This window comes from Notamacropus eugenii, chromosome 5, assembly GCF_028372415.1.
Source record: "Notamacropus eugenii isolate mMacEug1 chromosome 5, mMacEug1.pri_v2, whole genome shotgun sequence".
Taxonomy (NCBI): domain Eukaryota; kingdom Metazoa; phylum Chordata; class Mammalia; order Diprotodontia; family Macropodidae; genus Notamacropus; species Notamacropus eugenii.
Window position 1 is genome coordinate 268,569,738 of NC_092876.1, and position 22,037 is coordinate 268,591,774.

Consider the following 22,037-nt stretch of genomic DNA (forward strand, 5'->3'; position numbering starts at 1 on the left):
AGTTCCATAGCACAGTAAGTTTTGCAAGGCATTTTCCTCACAATAATTCTAAAACTATGCTTAAACTATTTGTAGTTTAAGTATTATTATCCCCATTTTATAGATGAGGAAATCAAGGCTTTGAAAGATTAGCTGATTTGCCTGCTGTCACGTACCTAATCAGTGCCTTGGCTGTAGCTAAAAATAAAGTCCAGTGCTCTCTTGTGGGAAAGTCCCTGGGGAGACTGAGACAGCATGAGAATGTACAAGTCTGATAAGGAAACTCCCAAAGGGAGTCTTGATTGCAGGCAACATAATAGAATTGCAATTAGTTTCTGATTAAAAAAACCCAACAATTATCTAGGTTTCCACTAATTCAATTCAATATTTAAAATACATGTTCTATTGATGTCTTTGTCTTTACATAATTATTTTGCATTATGAACAATTTTAATACAGTAACTAAGGGATTTTGTGTTTCCAAAAAAAAAATTATTCAATAAGACAGCCCCACCTCTGAGTATTTGGTAGGAATGAGCAATCTGGTCTAAAAGAGTGTGGCAGGGTGGTGATTTGCTGATCACTAACATTTATCTCATTCAGTGTTTGCAGGCTTACACTAGACTGCAATGCAGCTACTGCTCAATGCCTTTCCAAGAGAGAGAGAAGAAGTGCGTTTATTTGTGAAGGTTGAGAAGGATGGTCTGGAAAGAGAAGATGGGGAAAATATGTTTGTTGGTCTGAGATCTTTGCTGTTACCATTAGCTGATGCATTAAAATATATGGCAAAAAAAACCCCTGAGGGCAAAAACCATACTCTCAAGTCAGACAACATGCTTCTGCAGTCACACCTGAAGGTCACTTCTTGAAGGGACATCAGATATCCACCAGAATCCTCTGTTCTTTTCTCAAATTATTAACGTTCTTTGTTAGGTGTCAGTCTAGTTCCTTTTAAAAAAATTGTTGGAAATTCAAACAAAAAAAAGTAAGGAAAATGGAATCAGAGAATGTTGGATCTCAGAGATCAGTCTTCTTATTTTATAGATAGGGAAACTGATGCCTGGAAAGGGGCAAAAATTTAATCTGCTTCCAGGCCACAAAACTAGTTGGTGTAAGTGCTGAGACTCAAATCTAGGTCGTTTCATTCCCAAACTAGGCTTCTTTCCCTGTTATTTTGCCATGATTAGTCATCAGGATAGGATTTTATTGGACAACCCACTCCATTAGTGATCATATATCTGTGTGCATTCTGTAGGATCACCTCAGGACAAGTAAATTTTTGCCTCAATGACTAATTGGCTAACTGGTTTTTTTTTTCTTTTATGTTTCCTATGAAAGAGCTAGGGGAAAGGGATAGATGCAGTCTACTATCCCTGATACCTTTGCCAACTGAAAATTTTCCTAGTCTGTTGGTATTTGAAGGGAGTTTAGCCTTAGTTACTCCATTCAATAATTTTTAATACTCATATAAATTCCCCATCTTGGTTGATAACATTCTTCCTCCACAGTTTGTGAATTTTTTTATGTCAACAGTAAAATTTCCCAAGCATTTCTTCAAGGGGAGAAAGATGGTTTTGTCAAGTCTTTCCATGGCTATTTTGAGTCTTGTTGTATATAAATACTTGCAGTTCTGTCAACTGGGACCAATCCTAAGAAAATAAGGCAGAGGAAGGTATTGTTCCGTCGGGTCCAACTCTTCATGATTCCATTTGGGGTTTTCTTGGCAAAGACACTGAAGTGGTTTGCCATTTCCTTCTCCAACTCATTTTACAGATGAGGAAACTGAGGCAAACAAGGTTAAATGACTTGACCAAGGGCACACAGCTAGTGTTTATGACTGGATTTGAACTGAGGTCTTTCTGACTCCAGGGCCAGTGTTCTACCCTCTGTGCCACTACTTACCCTCAAATGTAATATAAATGTTAGTTATTATTAATGCTTTACTCCTCTCCATATACTCTATAATGCAGACACAATGGCTTATTGGATATTCCTCATACACACTCTTCCATCTCCTGTGTCCAGGAGTTTGCCCTATTTCCTTCCCAATCTTGGAATATTCTTTCCCCTTATCTCTAACTTCATTTTTCTTCATTTCCTTTGAGTCAGATTAACTGCCACATCCTCCGGAAGCCCTTTTCTATTTCTCTTCCTCTCATACTACCTTCCATGTACTCCATATTGTCTTGTATTTACAGATTTATCCATGTTTTCTCTTTCATTGGACTTTGAGTTCCTTGAGGACAGGGAAGGTTTTTGCTTTTTCTCTGTATTCTCAGAACTTAGTATAGTGCCTGACACTTAGGGTTTAGAAAATGTTCATTGATTAATTGATTGCTGGAAATCCTTTCCCTCCATAAAGGAAGACTCACATACAATTTCCATAATGTCTTCTTTGACTCTTGCTCCACTTAGAAGGGACTTCTCCTTGCATATCTTGAATTCTTCTGTTTAATCTCTGTTAATATATACATTTTTCACATTTTTTTAACTTTCTGTATTTTTATAGTTCCGAACAATTAAGTTTAGAACTGGAGAGGATCTTAGAGATCATCTAATCCAGCTTTTATTTTATAGATAACAAAGTTTCAGAGAAGTTAAATGGCATATCTAAATTCAATCTGTGTATGGCAGAGTCAAGAAGTGAACCCAGGTAGCATTGTATATAGCTAGATAGCATGAAGGATGAAATACTTGGCCTGGAGTCCCCTGTTTGCTTCAGTTTTCTCATCTGTAAAATGAATTAGAGAAGAAAATGGCAAACCACTCCAGTATATTTGCCAAGAAAACCCCAAATGTGGTCACAAAGAGTCCAGACACAACTGAAAACCAACTGAACAATAAGGGGTTGCTCGACCTCAAATCCATTGCTCTTTCTAGGTGAAGGTCTACCTACAAGCAGGACAATCTATCAAGTGTTCTCTGGAATAGGGTTATAGGATATCAGAGCTGGAGATGATTTCAGAGGTCATTATGTAGCCTTGTAATTACAGGATTTTTTTGCTGTGGTGTTGATGTATCTCTATGAGTGTGTATTTATATGTTCTACGCAAAATCATGTACCCACACCCAAATCCAACACATTGGAGCCACCTGGTGGGCAAGATGATAATTCTTGACACTATACGTTCTTATCACAGTCACACAAAATACCTCTTTTATATTCTTATGTGTAAGGTCCTGTTTCATTTTCATTTCTAAAATGATACTTTTAAAAATTTGTTTATTGGGTAAATTACTTTCCTAAAACATCCAAAGAAATTGGAATATATTGAAGATGTGATGAAATCAAAACAACCAGTCTCCTCATAAACTGAGGCTTTAAATAAATTTATTCTACTTTTTATATATTGACAATTCAGAGTTCAGGCTGGATGAGTTTACATCTGATCAGAAAAAGAAAGGTATAGCCAGCCTTCTCTGTGTCCTATGCAAAGTGTGTTTATGGCTAATGACTCCTTTCATCCATGTATTAATGATGAGAATGACATAGGTCAAGAATGAAGAATGACTGGTCGCAATGCACAGGGTAGAGAAGAGCTTTTAGCAAATTTATAAATCAGGTTCTGTTTTTTTTTTGTTGTTCAGTTGTTTTCAATTGTGTCCAATTCTTCATGACTCCATTTGGGGTTTTCTTGGTAAAAATACTGGAGTGGTTTGTCATTTCCTTCTCCAGCTCATTTTACAGATGAGAAACTGAAACAGACAGGGTTAAGTGACTTGCTTAGTGTCACACAGCTAGTAAGTGTCTGGGTACATATTTAAATTTGGGAAGATGAGTTCTCACTCCAGGCCCTACACTATATCCACTGTGCCACCTCTCTGCTCCCACTTCTGTTTACCCTTCAATTAAAAAGGATAATAATTTGTTCAGTAAGACCTCATGGCATAAGTCTCAGTTGTTGGACCTTGGAGGTGTTATCTGAAATAAGTCTCTGTGGTGAAATCAGATGTATTTCTCTGAAATTTTCTTCAGGGCCTCCATGCTTTTATCAATGAAACATTATATCTTCTGCACACCTCAGTAAACTCTTCATAAGTGACTAAATAAAAATTTATTATCTGGACCAATGTCTGGTACTGGGCTTTTCCCGATTTTGCAAGCCTCTCCTCAGGCCAAAGGCACTCAGGTTATCACCTAGTCTGTAACTGAAGCCTTTGGATCTTGCTAGCCGTAGCTAAAACTCAGGCTTTGCTGTCAAGGTCTTAAGAACCCCATGTCATCTCATCACCTCAAGCCCAGACTATTGAAAAAATCTGCTAGTTATTCTCCCTGCTGCAAATCTCTCCCCTCTCCAGGCCATCCTCCATTGAGCGGTCAAGTGATCTTCCTAAAGCTCAGGTCTGACTCTTGTCTCCCCTATGCCCCTACTTAATTTGCTCCTGTGGTTCCCTCTTACCAATCAAATAGAAAATCCTGTTTGACTTTGAAAGCTTTTCACAACCTTTCCTTCCTACTTTCCAGTCTTTGTATACTTTCCTTTCCTTCATCTACCCTATAATTCAGACAATGACCTTTTTTGCTGGTTCTTCCAATGGCACTCCATCTCTCAACTACATGCATTTTCATTGGCTAGCTCCTGTTCCTATAATGTTCTCTCTCTCTCTCTCTCTCTCTCTCTCTCTCTCTCTCTCTCTCTCTCTCTCTCTCTCTCTCTCTCTCTGCTCCTGGCATCTCTGGATTCCTACAAGTCTCAGCTGAAATCCAACCTTCTACAAGAATCCTTTTCCAGTTCCCTGCAACTTTCTGAGGTTATCCATGATCTACTATGCAAAATGTCTTGTACATACATAGTTATCTGAGTGATCTCTCCCTCGCTAGAATATGTGGTCCTTGAGAACAGGGACTGGTTTTGCCACTCATTTTATTCAATGTCTAGCACATAGTAAGCATTTGATAAATGCTTGTTAATTTGATGTGATTTGCCACTTTCTTGACATAATGAGGCAAGTGGAGGAAACTGAGGTATATTGATAAAAATTTAAATTCAGCTTACTTATAGGCATTTTTGACTTTAGTCAAAAGAGAAAATCTTACTTAAAATGAAAAAAATTATTTGTCTTAATATAGTTGTTATGAAGACTCAAGTTTAAAATATTTAGCACAGAGCCTGGCACATACTAGATACTTAAAAAATGTTTATTTATTAATTGAATGAAGTATGTATTGTTCTTTTTGGCATACATACCAGCTAGAATTTGATTTTGAGCCATGTTATGCTGTTTATTTTTTTAAATTTCTTTGCTTTCTTTACACATGTCATTGTAAATTTGATCTTGGTAAGAGTAGTATGGGGAATGAGAATGAGAATGACCCTCATTAAGTCCTGGCTCTTCCATTTGTATGTTTGAAGAACCCCTGGGCAAGTCATTTAATTTTCCCATCAATACGGTGGGGGTGTGAATGGTTCCGCTACCTGCTCCACTGGAGGCAACTCCTCTGTAAAGTTTAGAGCACTTGACAAGTCATTATTACCATCAAATCGTTGCTTGATTCTACTTTGCCTTAGATGCCAACCAAATTATCTTTGGGATTTAAAAAATGTAAATGACTTGTCAATTCTCTTACATTTCAAAATAATCTTTTTAGGAAAATCACTTATGATAACAATTTAAAATACATATATAATTAAGCCCTGCCCATATGCATAAAGGAAATTGGGTACTGGTTGCTTAAAATGCATCTTAAGCAATTTAGAATACTCCTCCTTTTGTCCTTTTTATTTCAGTTTTTCATAAGGAATTTATTTAGAGCTAGGAGGACCCTCAGAGGTCTACTGCTCTCATTTTATAGAGATGGAAACTGAAGTTTTGGAGAGGTTTAATGAATTGTTCAGGGTCACCGGGCTAATAAGTAAGTGTCTGGGGAAGGATGCAATCTCAGATTTTCCTGACTCCAAGCCCAGTGCTTTATCCACTGTCTTACTGCACTGCTTTTCTGGAGGGTAAGGGGAAGGACCTTAGAACACATATCTATGGACTCTAGGTGTGGAATTCTGAATATATAGCCTGTGTCCTCTTGGCCTTGTGACATAATAAAGACTAGGAAAGATACAAAGATTGCTTGGGAATTGTAGGAATGCCCCTCGTAAATGTGAGGGGTGCAATTGCAAGGGCTGGGGCATGCATGGAGAGGATTTATATAGGTATCATTTAAATATTATTTGCAAATTTGATCTTAAAAAGAGTCCTAAAATGATTTTCTGGGGTAAAACTGTGACAGCTTGAGTATTGGATTTAGCTGTGTATGTTTTCTAATGACAACAGGAGCTGTGCTGTGGAAATGTATGTCTTAGAGTAAGGTATATTACTACTGTGAACTTCCAGTTAGGGTTATGAATGCTCCTCTTCATAACTTATGCTTTCTACTGAGAGAAAGTCAAATCAAGCCTTTATCTTATAAGTATACTTCATAATTTGATGTGGTATATGACTTGAATCTTAACTTTAAAGTGTTAAGAGAGTTCCATATTTCTGTAGAGAAAATATTAGATTTTAATAGTAGAAAGAAAAATAACTTAGGAAGCCCAGAATAATATTTTTTGAAGCAAAAGGGGGTAACTTTCCAAATATGAGGCCCACACATGTTCACTAATGGACACTCGTCAATTCAGCAACTATGAGTAGTGTACATTGGGTTTCTTCCTCATTGTAAACCTTTATAAGAAGATAAACATTTCCTTTAGCAGCAGATATAGAAGTAAGAATAAAAGTGCCTGGGGATCTTTATTGGGGGCAGCAGGTTAAAGAAAATTCCCCCTTTGACACAAGTATTTCTAATGACTCAGTCTCTAAGTGAAATTTACCTCAATGTCAAGAATACACCTATGCCCATGCACCATCATTGGCTATGCTACCAGTGGCAGACCATAAAATATCCTCAAAAGACAACATCTCAAACTGTTTAGAAGTGTTATGGACTTGGATCTTGGCTAAAGGCACCTTCACATTTTTTTTCAGGTAAAAAGGACATTTCTAGACCTTCTTGTCTTATCATTAGAACCCCTTTCCCTTCTGTAATTCAGAGCATATTGTAGCAGGGTAATCAATTGAGGCCTTGATTCTATCTGACTGTTACTGTAAATGGTTTATTTTGTGATGCCGTGTTCATTCTTTAGAGTAACTTTGAAGAGCACTTTGGAGAATTAGTTTCTTCTCGTATGAATTACCAGGAGTTGCCATCAGTGATATATTTGGAATGACTAAACAACTGCCAAAAGATTGAGGTACATATGGAAAGTGTCTTTCTACTGTTGTTAACAGTCTCAATTTTATATTGCATTAGTTGAGTTATCTAGATATTCCTTTATTATTCCTGACAGTTATATAAATTCAAGTTTTCAAGGTCATTTATTGTTCAGAGAAAATTAATATGGAGAATTGATCACATAGTATTGTAGATTTTGAGCCAAGAGAGACCTCAGAGGCTATGAGTGCAAACCCCTTCATTTTACAAGATGGAGAAACCAAGACTTAGGGAGGTTGTTAAGTGATGTGTCCAAGATCACTTTCAGGTAGTAAACATCAGTCAGGATTTGAACTCTTACCCTTTGGCTCTGAAACCGAAAACTTTACCTGCTAAACTGTTTCACAGTATGTTTTATTGCATTAAAAGATATTTGTTTTACTTATTAAAATTTCATCTGACATGTAACTAAATATGTTTAGTTTTGCCAATTTGTTGAAATTAAATGTTATTTCTTATCACATTTTAAGCAAGGTTCATATTAGATGACCTCTGAGGTCCATTCCAACTTTTAGATTCTATGATCTCAAAAAGGACACTCAGAGAGGATGGAGAAACACTCAGAAAGTCCCAGATTCAAGTCTTCCCTCTCACACATCTGGCTGTGTTGACCCTGCGCAACTCACTTAACCTCTTAGTGTCCCAGGTTATCTTTTAAGACCACAAGTTACAGATCAACCACTGATCTGCATTAGAGGAGTCAGTGTTCTTAGTAGGGCAATTTCTCTAATGAAGCCACAGGTTTGAACTGTGGTGGAAGTGTCGGGGGAGTGTGAATATGTGAATATACATATGTAAGTATAGACATGAATACATCTATATTTATATCTAACAGAACAATGACAGCTAACAGAATCAACAAGGACTGATTTATTTTAGTTTATAGAATGGTTTATATACATGATGTATTATGGGTGTATATATTTATATATATAACGTAGGTATGATGTAGGTACATGAATGTACATGCATGTGTCTCTCTCTATACATAAATACATGTATCAGTAGAAGAAGGAAGTGAGATAACTGAGAATCAACAAGATATAACTTATTTTGGTTCATAGAATAAATTGCTTTTATATGGATATATATGTATGTACATACACACACATATATGTAAATTATGTATGTAGATGTATTTCCACTAATTTCCTTCCCCTTCTTATACACATATATCTTAGTAGCAGAAAAAAGGGAGAAAATAGCTATGAGCATAAACACAAGGTGCCATTTTGGTTCATAAAATTATTCTTTTGTCAGTAGGAGGTAAGGAAATTGTTCTGGGCACCTGAATCACTATGCAGACTACTCATAATGCTTATTTCAATTTAATCATGTTTTAAAGTTTAACTTGAATGTTTTCCCCCTCTCATTTAGCTCACTGGTGTTGAAGCAATTCTGATGGCATTTTCTATAAGTGGATTATACTTGCAGTCATATTTCCAAGCGAGCAGATGGCTCCCCAAACAGAGCATGCTCACAGAAACATTGCTTATGGTGTCTTCAGAAAGATGACAGGCTTGTTGCAAAGGATAATGTTTGCCATTAACTTTGGGAGTGACAGATGATTCCAGATCATTTTTACTTTTTCATCTTGTTCAAATGAAACAGCTGTCTAAAAATTTCCAGAAAAGAGCAACACTTCTGTGTTTTATACAGAACATTTTAGTTATCCTGATATGATAATTATGGAAACAAGCCCTTTGGAAGGGGCATTAAAATATTTTGAGATTCTCTAATGAAAGTTTCTGTGTCAGCATGGAGAATGATGGTTTTTATTTTCAGTACCCTTTTACATGAGACTGCTAGTCGGAACCTTGCTTTACTGCCCAAGGAAGGGTTATTTATTTTTTTTAAGTGCCCAAATGATTTTGATTTCCATGCTTTTCCCTCCAGTAAGTTGAAATGCTTAAAATGCAAAACATATATCTCTAACAATCATGGGCTAAAGAAAAGGAAATTTACCACCAATACTATCAATGGAAAAATATTAAACTTTTTGAATACTTTCACTATTGACTGCTAAGAATGAAGAACTATGTGCTTCCTTTGAGCTTCCAAATGATAGTTTCCAAACCAGGTTGTTGCCGTGTGTGGGAAGCTAGGAATCCTTGTGAAATGCAGATGGAGACAATAACAGTAATAGTAACTTTTATGTAACATTTATTATACACCAGACAACGTGCAAAAGCATTTTACAATTGGATGCTTATAACACAGGGAGGTAGGTGCCATTATTATCCTTATTTACAGTTGAGGAAACTAAGGCAAACAGAGGTTAAGTGACTTGCTTATGTCATGTTAGATTTGAACTGAAGTCTTCCTCACTCTATCCATTGTGCCACCTTACTGCAAATGTGATATAATGGAAAAGTCACAGGACTTGGAATCAGGAGACTTTTGCCACAAGGTTGTCCTGGGCAAGTCGCTTAATCTTTCCAAAGTTTAGGTTCTTTATCTGTAAAATGAGGACAATAATCCTTTAATATTCACCTCGCAGGAATGTTGTAAAGAAAATACTTTGTAAAGCAACATGTAAGTGTTAATAGTGGTATATTCTGATGATTCATTGCGGCTTGACTCCAACATAGTGATGTCATTTTGGTCCTCTTGGGGGATGAAGGACAACAACCAGCCACCATCACTGTGATATTTTGAAGGCTATCCCAGACTAGCACAAGTTCTGATAAGTTCTCAGCTAGATAAGGACTTGACTACAGAAGCATGTATTTGTTGTTTAAGAGTCAGCCTAGATATGTTATCATAGACTTATCACTGTATTGGTTGCAAGATTGTATGTTTTTATTCTCAGAATCTTATGCAAGGCCATTTACTAAGTTTGGGGGCTAGAGTGGGAAGTTGTGATCTGCTTTGGTGGAAGGAGTGCCTATAACACTGATGAAGTCACAAGTTTTTGAAGTATTAGTAGTTTCATAAATTTTGACTACTCCTACCTCCTAATTACCCCCTTCCCCATTTCATTCTCATTCGTATCTTGTTTGACATCTGGAAGATGCCATGACTTGCAAGCGAATTGATTTAAGTGAGAGAGGGCTGTGCAAAGTCACTATTCATTCCTTTCCCCTCCCTTCCCCTTTCTCCTTCCCCCACTTCTCTCTCTTCCCCTTCTCCCCTTCCTTCCCCTCCCCTTCCCATCTTTCCCTTTCCTTCTCCTCTGTCCACATAAAATATAATACCCTTACCTTCCAGTGCTCTGCCAAAAGGAATGTAAATTTTGATCCCTGAAACCTCACAAGATATCTTGGGGCTAACAGGCTAGATTTCTTTCTTAAAGACCATGCCTTAAACCCAAATCACTCTGGCTTTCATTGATTGTCCAACACTGAGTACCATTGTGCACCACTCACTGTATAATCACTAGAGGGAGCCATCTTGATTGTCCTCAGACTATGAATTCACGTAATGTGACATGGTGTGTCAATACCACAAGTCTTTCAAATTTCAAGAGATATGAGTTATTAATTGGACAAGTACTAATTAATGGATGTCATTTAAAAATTAAATTTACTTGATATTTAACTCTGCATTACTTCCCTTGTTGGGGAATGTTGGCTGGTCTCCATCTTTCACTTTGTATCACTCTCCTGTAAAGTCAAATGCATATAGTTCTGATTTTCATGAAAACATCTAGAATATCAAATGTTTACTGAGTAAAATGTCACCTTCATGTATTTTTGTTGTCATTCATTGCACAGTAGTATTTTTTCATGTATTCAGTTTTTTAGAAATTTGGCTCAGATGAAAACATTAGGAACTCAAAAATTCTAGCCTTGGTACACACAGGATAAAGTCAGTGATTGATTTGTAAGTGGCTAGGGTATTTATATCTGGAACATTCTCACCTATGATTTTGCACTTCTGGTCTTATTTTGAGTTGTGGATAGCAATAAATTTTATTTAGTATGCAAGAGATCTTTGAGGGCCAGTTACATTTCTACTGTTGGTCATCTTAATATTTCTGAGGACTATTTTATCTGATATAGATTATTGTATATTATTTAACTAAAGTCATGCACTCAAAGTGTAATGTAGGGTGAGGGAACAGGGTCTGTTGAATTCTAGATTTCTTTTCAGATCCTCTAAATCTTTTGCCTTTTACTTCAGTGGGCTTTAGCACAGCATTTAGTGGATGCCAACATATGAGATGTGTGGTAGGCATTGTGGAGGAATCGCAGGAGAATAGGAATAGAAAGTTCACATTTATATAGCAGTTTCAGGTTTATAAAGAACTTCACATGTATTATTTAAGTGATTTGCCCACAGTTACACAGGTAGATACTGGAGGCAGGATTTAAAGCTATGACTTATTTGACTCCAAATACAGTAATCTATCCACCGCTCTACCCATACTGACCAGAAGAGGACACGATCCCAACCCAAAGGGGCTTACCATCTAGTAGGAAAGAGTATATATCACGACTCCCCTCACATATTCTATGTGACAGTCATGCATGCCATTCTGTGTCTGCCTTAGCTCCTTTCCATAGGTTTTCCTGGAATCTGCCTGGCACTATTTCCTTCCACCTCTGAAAATTGTAAGCTCCCTATGAGGTCCTGCTCAGGTGCTATATATCCTGCATGAGATCTTTCCTGATATGCCTGATCATTAGTCCTTTTCTTTAACAGATTATTTTGAATTGATGCTATGTTGACTTTTCTCTTACTAATATGAGTACATGCTACAGCTTTCCCGGAGAATATTAGTGCCTTGGGAGCAGGGACATTGTCACTTTTATCTTTGTATCCTCAGCATCTGTCTTAGAATGTTGCACATAGTAAGTACTTAATAGATGCTTGAATAAATGTTGAATTGAGTTAATTTGAATGGTTGGGTGGTAGATAGAGCAATGGGCTTTAAGCTAAGAAGATCAGAGTTTAAATTTTGCCTAAGCCATTTATTATTCCTTGGACAAGGATAGTTAACTCCTCTCAACCTCAGTTTCCTTTTACATGAAATAAAAGGGTTGGACTTGATGACCTTTAAGATTCCTTCTGGTTCAAAGTTTATGATTAGATGAACATGATAGATAAGGAAAGAGAGGCCCAGAGTGCTATGAAAGCTTTTGTGTGTGTGTTTGTCCTTCGTTGTTGAAGAACACCATGCCATCAGAGAAATAATGACATGACTTTCACTTGACTTTGTTTCGAGTGAGGGAGAGCAGGTCACCAGCCTCACTTCTCCTCCAGAGCCATCTGAGTCCAGTGACCAGATATTCATCAGGATGACTGGAGATGACCCAGAATGAGGCAATTGGGGTTAAGTAACTTGCCCAAGGTCACATAGCTAGTGAGTGTCAAGGGTCTGAGGTGAAATGAAAGTTTTTAAGAGGGAGAAGGAGATATGACCCTGGAGGAGAGGAGATTTTATGGAGGAGGTAACATTTAATCTGAGCTTTAGAACATGGGAAGAATTCAGCAGGTAAAACTGGAATACCACAGCCATTTAGTTAAATAAAGTCACCAAAGGCACAGACATAGGAAAACATGGGACTCTTTCAGAGGGTATGGAGTAGTCCTTTTTGGAAGGAGTTACAGGAGACATGAAAAGGAGTAGTATGAGATTAATCCAAGAGCCTTGGACTAATAATAATTAAATAGCTAATATTTGTACAAAGCCTACTATGTGCCAGGTAATGTGCTAAGTACTTTATAAATATCTCATTCTATTCTTACAACAACTCTGGGATGTAGGTGTTATTATTATCCGCATTTTACAGATAAGGAAACTGAGGCAAACAGGTTAAGGAACTTGCCCAGGGTACAACAACTAGTAAAGGTCTGAGGCCAGATTTATGTTGAGGTTTTCCTGATTCCATAGATGGCTTTCTATGCACTATACTTTCTAGTTGCCCTGTGAAGGACTTTGGATGACAAACTGGGAAATTTAGATATTATTAGGCAGGTTTCTGAAGATTTTGAACAGTAGAATGATGTAATCAGAGCTTAGTACCAGAAAGATTCATCTGGGGGTGTTGCATTAATGGATTTGAGAGTGTAGAGAAACCAGTTTGGCTATTAAACAACCATTTATGAACTCTCTACTCTGTACAAATCATTTTTGCTAGGTTCTGAGAATACAGGGTTTTTTTTTTTTTTTTTAAAATAAGGCAGTCTCTGCTCTAAAGGAACACATATTTTACCGGGAGGGATAGGGCATGTATACAGATAAGTATAAGATGTGGTTGGGTGAAATGAAGTTAAAAGGCGTATAGACAAAGACCTAAAGGGCAATTTGAGGTGGAGTTATAGAGGTAAGTGTCACAGAAAAGATGATACCTGAGTAGGAAGAGAAGGAAGAAAAGGGCTTTGAAATGGAGATAAGAAAAGAATGTATTCTAAGTGTGGGAGATGGTCATCTAGCGTCAGTAAATTAAGGTCATAACTAGCTAAACTGGGCCTGGGAAGTGGCAAAGTTTCAGAGGATAGTTGTACTGTTGATGAAATCACAGTAGGGGGAAGGGTATTTTATCCCCTAGAGAGTTGTAGACCTCACCCCCATGGAGTTGTGAGGGCAGAAAGTCCCTGGGAGAACCCTTCATGCCTCCGGAGGACTGCAGATCTATGTACAAGGATAGTGGTCTCCATAAGGAAGAAGCATCTTTCTTTCTCCATCCCCTAAGAGGTCAAAGCCCTGTCATAAAACTTTCTAAACAAAGAATATAGTAAGACAGACAATGCTTTTGAGAATCAGTAAAAAACGGACAGCCAGATGGTGCAATGGGTAGTGCTTGCACATAGAATCAGGAAGACCTTTGTTCAAATCTCGCCTCGAATACTTTGTTACTCTGGCCGCATCATGTAACCTTTGTTTGCCTCAATTTCCCCCTTCGTAAAATAGGAATAATAAAAATAGCTATCTCCCAGGGTTGTGAGAATAAATGAAATAATACGTATAAAATATTTTCCAAATCTTAAACAGCTATATAAATGCTAGTAATTATTTTTGCTGTTATGGTACTGCAAGAAGCAATGAGACAACTTTGTGAATATGTGCTAAGAGCAGTACAAATAAAATCTTTGAATGGAGAAGGTCTTCAGGAGTCTCTTAGAGCTTAACTCAATCAATTAGCCAATTGGTATGTATTTGACATTGTGCTAAGGAAAGGCAAAAGCAGTTCCTGCCTTCAGGGAACTTACTTTCTAAAGGTAAGTCAGAATCTCTCCCCTCCCCTCTTCCTGCTGCGCCCCCCACCCCCATTCCTAAAGAACAGACCTTAGTTTATTAGAATGGAAGGGACCTGATTAGGACTTTGCCTGTCAGTGTGGAGAGAAGGAGGATGGATGTGAAAGAAGGGTTATGAAAGAAGAATTGACTAGACTTGAAAACTGATTGAATGTGGAAGTTAAGAGAGAAGTTTAGGGTGAATTCCAAACTTCTATAAACCTAGGTGACATAGGGGGATGGTAGTGTTCTTTATAGAAATAGTGACATGTGAAAGGGCTAGGTTTAGCATGGAAGATGAATTCTGCTTTGGATGTTTTGAGTTTCAAGACCATTTCATTTGTACAACTTTACCCTTTCAGTTGTGTTCAGCATATCATATTTAATAAGGTAGGACGTAAACTGGATTGCCAATAACGACTTTTTCGTTAAATTTCCTCTTCCTAACCCCCCTCCTATCCCTGCCATAGTTAACCAGGCAAGAAAAGTTTTCAAACAAGTCAGGTCTTTCAGGTAAATCAAGGTTCAATTGTCTATGTATTTGCTTCTTACAGAAAGGAAGTATCAAAATGCAAGTATTTTTATTTGAGTAAGAAATAGGGAGAGAGAAGATTTATTTCTTTGATATTAAAGTACTTTTTGGAATTATTCAAAATCTTCTACATATTAACTCAGTCAAGTTCATTATCCATGTCACTCTCAGGTTTGTTTTTGTTAAACATGTTCCATTGCATTCTTTTTATGTTCAATGAATAAATTTATTTTGAAAAAAACTTATTTTTATTGATTTATCTTGATTTTGTATTATCTTCAGTTTTGAATCTTCTCTTTCTCTACCCAGTAAGTCATTCCTTGTACAAAAGATTTTTTAAAATAGGAAAAATATACCAGTTAAGCAAAAACAATTAATCGTTTCTGACAGGATATATAATATTCCACATTCACATTCCCCCACCACTTCAAAGAGGGGAAGGAACTGAAGTACACATTCTCTAGTCTAGTCTGCAACCAAACTTAAATTAATTTCTTGGTTGCTAAAATAATCTTATGCATCATTCATTTTTTCTATATTTATTTTGGAGAGAATAATCAACATCTGTAGTTATCCATAGAAGATATCTATATTCCATTTTCTCAAACTTTGGAAAAAATGTAAATAATCAATGTTTAGGGCTAATATGATAATTTGGTGGTTCCAGATGATGCTGGTATTGGGAGTGGTAAGTTATTTACTTTTGAGTATTAATTTTGTGAATGATTTGTGTCATACTGTCATTGTTTAAAGCTGGAGTCCCAAAAGTAATTTCCCAATAAAAGAGTCCTGAGCTATGACCCAGAAACTTAGGTTTCCAGGTAGAAGGTTGAGAATCAGAAGAAGGACAAAGCAAAGGTGTCTATATTTTCTTGAACTCTGGCTGTCCGGTTTATCTAGGAATGAATGGAGGCTCAGAAACCAGAAACTCATAGGAGGACCTCCTGGAGGCCTGGAAATTGGGATAGAAAGGGGAGTTCAACTTGAAAGGGGTAGCTTTTGTTAGGTGCATCTTAGGGACTTGAAGATGGGGAGGAGAAATATGGTGGCTTAGATTTCTTGGTTTTGAAACCTTACAGGTCCAGCAAAGAGGAGGCTCAGTTCTATATATCTATAGAAAAGTTTTTAACCATTCTGTGTCATGGGATCCTCTGGCATTTTGGTGAAACTCATGGACACTTCAGAATAATGCCTTTAAGTGTTAAAGGAAATGCTGAATTTCCCATAAAACTTCATATGTCTCCTGAAATCTATCAACAGACCAAGAGGACCATGAACCCAGATTAAGATTCCTTGATCTGTAGGATTTTAGATAGAGAAATCAGTTTCACCAATAAAAAGTCATACCAATGTTACAGGAAACTAGGGAAATATTTTAAATAATCAGGATATTTAGATTAGGCCAGCATTAAGAAAGAGTCAGACATTTTAAGGATTTGGAACTTTAAACTCCTAAGAATGACTGTTGAGATGACTTCAAATGTTTTGCATCCTGAAGCCTGAGGAGAGAAAGGTATTTCTCGACCTAGGAATCAGGAGGCAAGGACAAGTCTCCATCTTTAAGTTATGGTTAGACAGTTGAAAAGGATTAATCTATGGAATATAGAGGAGGAACAGGAAAAAGAAGGGAGCTTAAAAGGGGAATGAATCCATCAAAGCCTAGTTCTCCATGCTCAGAGCTCAATGTTGGAGAAAAATGGTTCTAGAAAGCTTATGGCACTGATAGCTTTGTCTCATTGAGTTCACTGACTAGAAACAAAGAACCAGTTTAGCCCAGATAGGGCTATATGAATACTCATGTAGGAAGGGTGTCAGCTAGACAAAAATACAGTAGAGTTAAGAAAAGGATGTGTGAAAATGCTTTATCTTCTCTGGCTGCTTCTTCTGCTTCTAGAGATAGGTGGGACCTCAAAACATACAGCATAGCAAAAATCTCTAATTTTAACTGAGGTCAGTGCCCAATCCAACTGTATCTTTATGATCTCTATCACTATCATCTCTATCTTTATCTCATCTCTGTCTCTAATTCACATGAAATCCTTGTGGACAAGATGGCTGATGCTGGCTAGCCAAAAATATAATTAGCTTAGCTTGAAACTCATTGAATGAAGTAGTTCAAAGAATAGTCCTAAATGAGTCATTGTCATCTTGGAAGGAAGTCTAGTAGAATTATTTTGTATATATAATGATTCTGTCCTTGGTCCTGAACTATTTAATATAAAGTCAAAGATGAATGGCATGCTTATCATATATACAGATAACCAAGAAATGGCGAGGTACAGTTAGCATTAATGACAGGATAAGTTTCCTAAAAAATCTCAATGGGCTAGAATTATGGCTTGTATCTAATAAGATTAATAACTAATATCTAATTAAGATTAAAGAAACATTAAAGAGGCAGTTAGATCTCTCAGTATATAAAACTGGGCCTAGTGTCAGGAAGATCTGAGTCCAAATCTGGTCTCAGACATTAGCTGACTGACCCTGGGCAAGTCACTTAACCTCCATTTGTCTTAACTGTGATGGCAATCAATATAGGATCTTTTGCTGTTTTTATTTTAGTATAATCAAATGCCTCTGATTGAATCTTACCTTTATCAATCAAGAGTCTTTACAAGGAGTAAAGTACAGAAACAAGAGTTTCTTTAACTAGAAACAGTGTGTATATTTGTATTGTTAATTATTTTAATGTGACTAAAGACTTTTCCCACCCATTGATGGGCCTGCCCATTGTGGGAAGTTTGCTTAGGGGAGTTATTTTGTAGGAAGGTTCCAAGAACCTTTTGTTTTTTCTATTGAGGCACTAGGTCAAAGGGTTGGAATGCCATCTGGCTCTAAAAAGGTATACATTTTACTTTGGGGCTTAGTTTTTGTAAAAAGGTTTGCATGCCAGAGGAAGACTCTGGGAAGCTGGTAAAAGATCTGCCCTGGCTTTGAGAACCCAGATGTCATGCTTCCCTCTCTGGTAACTATGATCAGACAGTTGGGGTCCAATTGTCTGTCGAATTCAGGCAGAGGAAGCCGTGTCTCTTGATCTTTTGATTTCTCTGTATTTTCTTTGAAATTCAGGGTGCTGACTCCCTGCACTAACTGAATGACATATGTACTTGGTTAAAGGAATGATACAAGTGCTTGATTAAAGTGACTGTTAACCCCTTGAAAGATGCTTTCCTTTCATGAATGCAGATCTAGGAACCTGTGATAGCAGGCCCCCCCTACCCCGTGTATGTTGGTATGCTTAATGATATGCTAACTGGAGAAGGAAGTGACATGTTACTACATTATCCTTGCCAAGAAAACCCCATAGAACAATTTTAAAAAATCACTATTAACTAGAGCTGCCCCAAAGTGGTATGGGAATATCAAGTAGAGATTGGATGAACACTTTTTGGGAATATCATAGGTGATATTCTTGTACAGATGCAGCTTATACTAGATGACCTCCAACCTACCTTCAGACTCTGAGATTTTTTGAGGAGCCTATGTGGCACCTGAACTGGGACCTGGATGAGGAAAGATTTCAGTAGATGGTGACTGAGTCTATATTAGGGATGGAGGATGGCATATGTAAATGCATAGAAGCTAGAGGTGCCAGGGTGAGATTACAATACTCTAGGTTAGGTTGCCTGAAACATATGAAAGAGAAGCTTCAGGAGAATATTATAAGCAGAAGATAGGTTGCAAGGGGTAGAGGAGAGGGAGGGAACTTTGAGAAAGCAGAAGGGAAGATAGAGTACTCTTTCTAGAAACTTGGCAGTGAAAGGGAAGAAAGAGGTAGGGTGACAGTTTTAGGTGATTTCAGGGTCAAGAAAAGATTTTTCTCCTTCTCCTTCTTCTCTTCCTCCTCTTTTTCTTCCTCTTTTTTCTCTTTCTTCTCCTCCTTCTTCAAGCTCCAGTAGAGAGATAAAGAATGAAGATAAGTTTGTCCGAGTGGATGCCTGATGAAGTGAAGGCCCAGTGGTGACCCCAGGGGAAGAGATCAAAGGCACAGATGATAACCTCAACTTTGGCAAGAAGGAAAAAAAACCATAGAGGCCAGTTGTGGTGATGCGTGCCTGTAATCCCCAATACTGGTGAATTGTTGGAATTTAAGAGCTCTAAGCTTCCATAGGGTTAAAGCTGATCACATGTCATTATTAAGTCTGGCACTAATATGGTTAGCCTCTGGGGATGTGGAGCCACATGGGAACTCCTGGGAACATGGAGAAAGGGTGAATTGGTTCAGGTCATAAATGAAGCAGGTCAAAGCTTCCATGATTATTAGCAATGAGACTGAGCCCATTAGTGACTACTGCACTTCTAGCTTGAGTGAGAAAACAAAAATAACTAATATTTATATAGCACTTGCTATGTATCAGGCACTATTTTAAACACTTTACAATTTTTACCTTTTTTGGTCCTCATAACAATCCTGGGAGATAGGTACTATTATTACTCCATTTTACAGATGAGGAAACTGAGGCAGAGGTAAAGTGACTTGCCCAGGTTCACACAGCTAGTTAGTGTCTGAGGCTAGATTTGAACACAGGTCTTTCTGACTCCAGACATAGCATTCTCTATTCACTGTGCCACCTAGCTACTCAGCTTAAAAAAATGTCTACTCAGATGTTTTAAAAAAAGAACAAATGGAGGAATTATGGGGTATAGAAGAGTGGAGATAGGAATACTCATGTAGGATGCCTTTGATCTATTCAGTAATGTTGATCTCGTATATGGAGGTAGGCTGTGGGATTAGAGGCTTAAAGAGAAGGAAGTTTTGAAATAACCATGGTGAGGACTGCATTAGGGAGATAGTAAGATAGGAATGCTTCAGCAAGAGTACAATTTGGGATTACATATCGAAAGACAGGTACATTAACACATTGGGGGAGCTGTATATTGGTACAAACATTCTGTAAAATCAGAAATTCGCAAATAAAGTCACTGAAATGTCCAAAATTTTTGACCCACAGAATTCCATAAGAGATGTATACGACAAAGAGGTTATTAGCAAAAAGAAGTGCTCCATATGCACCAAATATTTATAACAGCATTTTTTTTTTGTCAGGGAGAGCCCCTGGATTTATGCAGCAAGAGAAGAGAGAGGCAGCCATTAAAAAGGGGAGAATAAGTTGGAGTATCTATTTTACCATTTTGCTCACGTTTACCATTTTGCTCATTGGGAGTGAGGAGTAGGGATGGGAAAGGGACAAGGGCAAGTTAGTCAATTGTCAATCTTTGGCTGTTGAGATATAGTCTGACATCTTGTTGCTTCTTTTAAAAAAAAGGCATTAGAATCCTGGCAAGAGGGATTCGTGCTTAATCGTAGCTAGTATGTCACGAGCATTGACTGCCTTTGGTCCCTCCTCATTTAGCTTCTGCCTTTTCTATTTTTTCTCCCTGTGTTAAGCAGCAAGGACGTTTTGTCTTCTGGGTTATCAGGAGGTGATGCTGTCATGTTCTTGTGAGCTGGTACAAATTGTTTTCCCCAATTTGCTATTGTTTTCTAGAGAAACTGACTTCTGTTTACCAGAACTGACACAGTCTGGTGCTTGAGCATACACACAGCTGATTGGTGGCCAAGAGAGAATTCTTGTGATGCATTGGTCAATTAATTTGTAATTAAGAAGCTTTAGAAATATTAGACACTTACAGAGTGGTAGGGAGAAAATATGTATGTGTAATATAGATTTTGGTGTCTTGTGTGCTTCAGCATTCACTGGAAATATAACACTGTCCTTTCTTCTGAAAATGCTGCCATATTTAGGAAACTGTGATTAATCCAAGAATTCAGGGGGAAGTTTATTCTGAATGCAGTTTGTAGCAGCCCATGCATGAATGATATCGTTGCTTGAAATCAATATGTGTATGTTCTCATTATCCCTGAAGTCTGCCATCTACAAACATTTGTCTCGTTGAATAGCATCAGATACAAAGACGATTGAAGCAGGGGCTCAGACCTGTTTTACTGTTGAGAAACATTCTGGAGGAATTCAATTCAATTCATAGCATCAGAGGAGCATAGATTTAGAGCTGGAAGAGAATTTTGAGGCTACTGAGTCCAATCTCTTCGTTCTCTCATTTCTTACCTAGCCTTAATCATTGAATGGGTATTGCCTTAATCAAACTGAGACATGGCAAAGACCTTAGTTTAAAAAGACCAAAGTCTGCCACTGCATCCACGGTCATCTCCAGTTGTCCTGTTCTATATCTTGCTATTGGGCACAGATGGCTCTGGAGGAGAAAACGAGTCTGGTGATTTTGCACAGCCCTGCCTCGTTTAAATCCAATTCACTTGCAATCAGCTTCCTGATGTCATGGTCCTCTGCAAGAAAGAAGGATAAGCAGCAGTACAAACACTCATGATCTCTCTCTCTCTCTCTCGATATTGATGAATAGAGAGATATATAGATATTGATATTTAGATATATATTCATAGATATAGAGAAATATTGATATATACACATATATAGATATATATGCACACGTGTTTATATGTATATGTGTGTATATATCACACATGCACACGTATCAGGTATACAAGCACTCATTTTATGCAATATACACATACATGTATGCATATGTACACATACACATACGTATACATACTATATACATACATACATATATATGTAATATAAATTCATGTATTTTTATGTATGTATATCTATAGATACAGATACATCATATGTGTGTATACATACACACAGGGTAACTCAAGGGTCTCAATCAATCAATCAACATTTTATTAAGTACCTACCACATGCCAGGCATTGTGATAAGCACTAGGTATACAAAAAGAGGCAAAAACCAGTCCCTATCCTCAAGGAACTTGGAATGTAATGGAGGAGAAAACATGTAAACAAATCAATATGAAGCAAGCTTGTACAGAACAAAGAGGAAATAATTAACAGAGGAAAAACACTAGAATAAAGAGAGGTTGGAGAAGACTTCCAATAAAAAAAAGGATTTTAGTTTGGGCTTAAAGGAAGCTAAAGGAGGTCAGTAAGTAGAATGGAGAGGGAAAGTGTTGTAACTATGGGGGATTGGTGCAGTTTTAAGCTTAAATAACATATTTTTGTTATAAAATAATATGGACTATCTATCTGGGGAAAATG

At 37.4% G+C, this 22,037-nt stretch overlaps 1 protein-coding gene across 1 annotated transcript in view; it reads left to right on the forward strand.

Moving 5' to 3' along the window:
• Positions 1–22,037, forward strand: part of PLCL1 (phospholipase C like 1 (inactive)) — a 444,522-nt gene that overhangs the window by 404,608 nt on the left and 17,877 nt on the right. The gene's annotated exons all lie outside the window — the stretch shown is intronic.